Source organism: Raphanus sativus, unplaced genomic scaffold (assembly GCF_000801105.2).
Source record: "Raphanus sativus cultivar WK10039 unplaced genomic scaffold, ASM80110v3 Scaffold3584, whole genome shotgun sequence".
NCBI classification, from domain to species: Eukaryota; Viridiplantae; Streptophyta; class Magnoliopsida; order Brassicales; family Brassicaceae; genus Raphanus; species Raphanus sativus.
Window position 1 is genome coordinate 1 of NW_026618890.1, and position 6,449 is coordinate 6,449.

General features: G+C 40.4%; 2 pseudogenes; both read right to left on the reverse strand.

Moving 5' to 3' along the window:
- Positions 1–7: 7 nt before the first annotated feature.
- Positions 8–2,836, reverse strand: LOC130506715 (vacuolar cation/proton exchanger 5-like; annotated as a pseudogene).
- On the reverse strand, positions 2,701–6,050 carry LOC130506714 (probable galactinol--sucrose galactosyltransferase 1; annotated as a pseudogene).
- Between the last annotated feature and the right edge of the window lie 399 nt (positions 6,051–6,449).

Sequence of the window (6,449 nt, forward strand, 5' to 3'; positions counted from 1 at the left end):
TACCAACTATAGGAAGCACGATGACACTGATAAACGAGATAGGCATCTTCCATGAGACTGAAGCTCCCTGTCAGGAGCGTTATATACCAATACATCAGATCATGTCGGCTTATATAGTATGAATAATATGTTCATTACAGTGTAGCAGAGGAAAAATACAGATAAATTATATTAACCTCTATGGCATCGACAAGATAACCGGAAAGAAGAGAGACCCAAGCCGTAAAGAATAGAAGCCAGATGATAGCTTCCCACTTGGATATCTCAGAACTTTCATCATCATCAGAAGTTTCTTCGCTCTGGTTCATTATTGATCAAAGTTTACCAAACAGCAGAAGAGATTTGAGTCCAAGTAGAGGAAAGAGAGAGAGAGAGAGAGAGAGAGAGAGAGAGAGAGAGAGAGAGAGAGAGAGGAGAGAGAGAAGAGAGAGAGAGAGAGAAACCAAATGGTAAAACGGTGGAAGACAGAGAACCTCAGTAAGAAAACTTGGCTGGGCTTTTCAACTGGAAAAAGAGATAAGCAGCATAGGCAACGAGCATTATGCAACTGGTGATCTCGAAAGAGCCAGCTCTGATGAACCAGCACGAACCTCACTATGCGTGTAATAAAGAAGTGTAGGGAAGAGTAGACTCATCACTGCAATCAAAAGCATTCCTGAATTCAAAACCGCATTCCCCTGCATTTAATCGCATGCAGAAGAAACATGATCAGAAACAACATGTAATAAGAGAGAATGTCAAGTGAATGATTATGCCCTACTTTGTCAAACACTTGCTGTTTCCGAGAAATACAAAGCCGCCACAGAAAAAGGAGCAGCCAAGTACAAGCAACATGTTGGACAGAATGGAGCCGAGCAGCGTCAGTTGTACAACGCGTATCATTCCATTTTTAAGAGCAATAATGGATATAATCAGCTCTGTCACGTTTCCAAATGTAGCGTTTAAGGAGGCCTCCAACTGGTGTATATAATGTCTAGCTCGTCAGAAAACAATATCACAGGAGAAAAATAGAAAGCGTGGCATAGCAAGAAACCAAGTCGCATATTATATATACCAGTTGGACCTGTGTAAACAAGCCAATTGCCTGTTATAAAGAAATAAAAATAGAAGGTTAAATTTGAAAATAAGGATTATATTATATACAAGTGAGAGGAACAACTACTTACTCTGTAGCGTACCCGAGGTTCTGCCAAATGGGTGTATATTCCTAATAAGCTCAGTAAGAAAAAACCATCCCTAACCCACAGAGAGAGATAGAGAATGATCATTTCTTGAGATGACTTATCAAGACTGATAAAGATTACAAAAATGAGTGCTAAGTTGCTAATTAACCTTGTTTATCTGTCAAATAGTGGACTAGTATCGCTATAGGACCGAACGGCAACAAAAGATTGAGTTTATTGGACAAAATCACGATCTTGAAGCTCTTGATCACGGTGTTCTTTGGTGTTTTGGCTGAAGAGATCCTCCTTGCTCCAACGAGAAAATGCCTTTATTGTGGGGAATTTGTCTCTACTCTGAAAAGTCTTCTGTGCTCAGCTTCATCATCGAACTCCATCTGTTTAATGTAGGAACATTTTCATTTATTAAAGCTGATAATGTAGAGACAAATAACTAAGACAAGACTTGATCGTGAACTCTAACTTACAGTAACTTAACAAAGAAACCAAAAACTACTTGAATGATGTGTATGTCAAGGAACTTGTATCTATATATAGTTCACAGCACATGATTGTGAGCTCAATGATTTGTGGTTTGGTGACAATCCAGTCATTGTTCACCTTAATGAGCCCTAGAGTATATGGGATGTGACGCATCACAAGCACGGGGAGAAGATACAACAAACTAAATGATCTTTTATGGACAAGATGAGCAACTCAAGTATTAAAGTATTAAGGTTTCATTGTACGAGTCTTGTATTTTTCTACTTTAAAGGTGCGACACTGAAGCACGCGTGAGTATTACCCATCTTGACACTCTGGACTATTCTAATTTCTAACACAGCTTAGGGTTTTGCATATTTCGGTCCCATTCTGCTTTTGTCGATTCCACTTATTCAGAAAACATTCAGATTGTTGAAACAACTCTACAATCTCAATGTGTGTTCCCGAGATCATCAAGCTTTTCGTTTTTTTGGTGTACCTTTTGGGTTTGTTTATATATCATCTGTCAAGAAACACGTTTCAAGAAGGGATTTTCATATTTGAATAATATTGAGGATCCAATAGCCACTACCAAAGAAAATATCATATAGAGGAGAATATAATCAAAACCTAGAACTTAAAGAAGAGAGACCAAAAACATAAAAATACATGCAAGAGACTTGAATGCGTACCAGGCTTGTGTTTCATGGCCAACATAATAGCACATGCATGCTCTGCCGCATATCCCACAATGGGAAGCAAGATAGAAGATATTGGTATCTTCCACTGAGACCGAAGCACCCTGTCACATATCGATAACCAAAACCACAAGTCAAACTCATAAACTCCGCACGTTAATACTGCAAGATTTTCAAAGAAACACACACAGAAAAAAAAAAACAGATACTTAGACAAGATAGCCGGAAAGAAGAGGGATTCAATTACAAAGCCCTCTAGCCTTTTATTAAAGATAGCCAATACATTACAGGTTACATAAACCAATGCATTACACTAAGAATCGATACAGTAAACCAATAAATTTAAATGAGAAGAGCGAGTTAAGTACATCAAAGCTGGATGACCACGTCCCAAAGATACAGTTCTTTCTCCGGCACTCCTAATGTAAATGTTACCAAACCTGTTTCCTCATCACACCGGCACTCCACATCCTCAGAATCCACCGTAACACTCCGTGGTCGTCCAAGAGACGAGTATATCCCAACCAAACCACTCCCTCTTAGTTTCATCTTGGACCAAGCAATTAGTCCCATCATCTTCGTATCTTAAACTCACAATAGCTCCTCCAGAATTAAACATCTCAATAAGCCCCACCGGAGCAAACTTGCTTCCATCAGAATATTCTTTCACCGGAACCACAGTGAAAACTTCGTATTCACGTGACTTCAATGTGATTGGTAAAGATGTACCTTTAGGGAGATACACTAATTCACCTGGTATCGCGCAAACACACACACATGAAACCTAATAAAAGTGAATTGTTTGACAAAAAAAAGAAGAAATCAGAGAATGTAGGATTGATTGTTGAGTTTGCGTACCTCTGAGATGGGAATAGACTACGGAGTCGCCTGTCCATTCAAAAGCGGCTACTTTATGGAGGTAATGACATCATTGGTTCTGACATAACCAGAAATAGTCCCAGGTTGTTGGTCATGGATCATGTATCTCTTCTCCTTCTTACACCACCCGGCTCCTTGGCAGTTGAACACTCCAATAACTCCGGTGAAGTCGTTCAGGTTCCATATTTTCATAAGACTAGCCAAAGTTATCAAAAATTAAAATACTATCCTTACAAAAAGATTTGAATCTTTTTTAACTTCACTGGAAAGGAGGAAATACCCTTTATTATCTCTGACTGGATCGCTGAAGAAGCAATCACGGGTTGGTCTTCCGGAAGCTTTGCCCTGAGGATGGAACCGTCTGGAAGGACTAGCTTCCTTAGAAGGTTGAAGTCATGTTGTCCGGTTTGTCGCTGTTGACAAAGTTTGAATTACTTGCCAGCCTATTTAACCATATAGTATTTTGTTACTGAATCTTATGACTTACCTGACATAAATAGCACATCCACCGACCGCTCGAGCTGCTGCATGATATTCAGCCATTGGATGCAAACTCTACAGTGAGACACAATTCGCATTTATCATTACACAAAGTTGGAAAATCACGTTACAAATGTCAAATGTTGTTGTATAAAAACTTCACGTACATGGAACATGTCCCATCCGGCTGCATAAACTCGCCAAGGAACAATGTATTGTATGCAACAGAAGCAATGTGGATGGTGTGTGAGGCAGGATCTCTAGGCCAGAAATCGTCTGATGCCCTTATAACAGCCGTCTTTTTGCGCTGAGTATCATTACATAAAGAAAGAAACCACATTGAATTGAGATATGATTCTAGAGAAAATCAAGAGAGGATAACTTCACAGGTCTGTGTTTATGATTTTTCACCTGTAGAGACCATCTGTGTTATGACTCATGCAAGATATAAAACCATTGTCAGGGAAGTTTCTTGAAATGGAGGCTTCCAGAGCATGGTGATACTTCTCTTGCAAGTTTGACCCGACCTCCATGCCCAGCTCCAAGAGTTTCCAGAATGTTTTTGGACGTCGACTTTGACACCATCGATCCCAACGGACGCAAGGTAGGAGTGAAGGTCGTTGTAGAAGCTAAAGACTTTCTTCAGGATTCACCAAACCGAGTCCATTCTTAGTTATGCTGTCTAGAGATTCGCAGTTCTGGTTGGACATAACTCCTGGCGAGGAAACTGGATACGAAACCTTTGATTCGTAATGTTCCATACCCGACAACACCAGGTTTGACACCTCCCCAGTACCCCGTTAGCGCATGCCAGACATAAACATACTTGAGGGAGTTGTTACTCTTAATGTCTGTGATAACATGTCTAAGACTCAATGCAGGGTCCTCCACTCGGTGGCCTTCTCTGCCATCCTTTTGAAACTTGTAATTCTCCTTGATGTGTGTGTAATCTGTTGGCGAAACTGAAGAAGCAAGATAAAGAAGTAGTAGCTATTATTAGCCCAGACGAAATATAAAACCGATACAAATCAAGTATAGTCTTGAAATATAGAGCTTACTTGGCAGCATTATCAGCGTTAAATTTCAACACCGGTCTCATCCATGCCAACAGATTGCCAACCATCATCAATTATGACAAATTTTGGGGGAATCCCACCGGCCTCGAGGCTGCAGAAAACATTGCAGGTTTGGTTAAAAGCCTTGTGGAGAAGAAAAGAAAAAAGAAAGCACGTGTGGGTCTAAGTGAGACTCATGAGCACCTTTGAAGACCTTGTTTGACGTCACTGGCTGTGACATTGGTGTAGAAGGCTCCCATGTGCACCAACCGAACCAGTTCAACATATCTGGCATCTGAAAACAGGGGAGATTGCACGGTATACAGTCTTGTTAGTGTGACAAAATTGATGTTAAAAATGGGTTTGCTTACTTTCTTTCTCTCACGGTGTGAAAATGTCTGAAGATGTTGTTCAACAGCCCTGCATAAATCATTGAAGAAAGACGAGAGAGATTCTTCTTAACACTAAAAATTCTCAAAACAAAGAATCTGAGCGAGGTAAAAGAAGAGTTACACAGACTTGACAGCTTTGGTGATGACATGAAAAGGGTCAGACCCAGCAGCCATTGAAAACCAAATGACCCCCTTGAATTGGTCAACAGTTGGATCACCTAATCACACACACATCTCAGAGATACTCTAAGCAACTCAAAAATCGAGCATACTCGGGGAACACATACCGCTTTCAAGACAAATCTCAAGCTCAGGATTGGTTCCCTTGAAGAACAGCTCTGAAATCTCCTTCGAGGATGGGTAAGAAGACAACGTAGGAGGAGGCACACCGATCTCCTTCCAAATCAGAACCTTGGTTAGCTTCAACGATTAGAAACTGAGTCTCGAAAGGAATCTCTTTCCCGTGAGTCCCCATTCTCTGCGTCATCCACCATAACTTGAATCGAAACACACACATAAACCTCAACTCCCTGCCCAATCAAAAACCCTAAAATGAGACGGATTCTCGCAGCAGGAAACAGTTAATTTAATTCGTTTCCTTCATCAAAATGCGTTTAGTGAAAATCAAATCATTCTTCATTGTCACAATGCACAAGAGATAGATACATGGAGAGGAGAAGAGTACTCGAGTTTCCCTAAGGGGAAGACGCGGCGGCTTCCGGTTTGGTCCGACGAGACGCCGATGAAAGCTCCGTCCATCAACGCGTTCCCTGAAGCAGGAGTGACCAAGACATTCTCCGGCACGCGCGAAGAACACGGTGGTCCTAACACCAGCAAATCGGAGTTGCTGACGCTGATTCCGGCACCAACCGTCATTGTTGCCAAAAAAAAAAAAATCAAAATCGAAGAAAGCAAACCCTGCCCCTGGACTGGAGAATCACGATTCTCGAGAGTAACGTTAGTTGAACAAGAGAAGCGTAACACAAGAGGTATTTATAGAGAGAACGTTAATGATGACGTGTCCCCATCACCTAGTAAGTCATAACTTTATTATTTTGGTAAAAAAATGAAAATGTTACTACCTGGTTTTTCATTCTCTTGAAGAACATATAAATTTGGTCTAGTAGCAGAGCTGGATCTGAGATTTTAAATTATATAAATATTTCTTTCAAAAGTTCGATAATTTTTCTTTTTTTAAAAGTGGGGCCTATTCATATTTGAAAAACTTTCTAAAATATTCAAATATTTTAGAAATTAAAATCGATGTTTCATCCGGTTGTGCCTTGGTCCTAGGGATGTTAA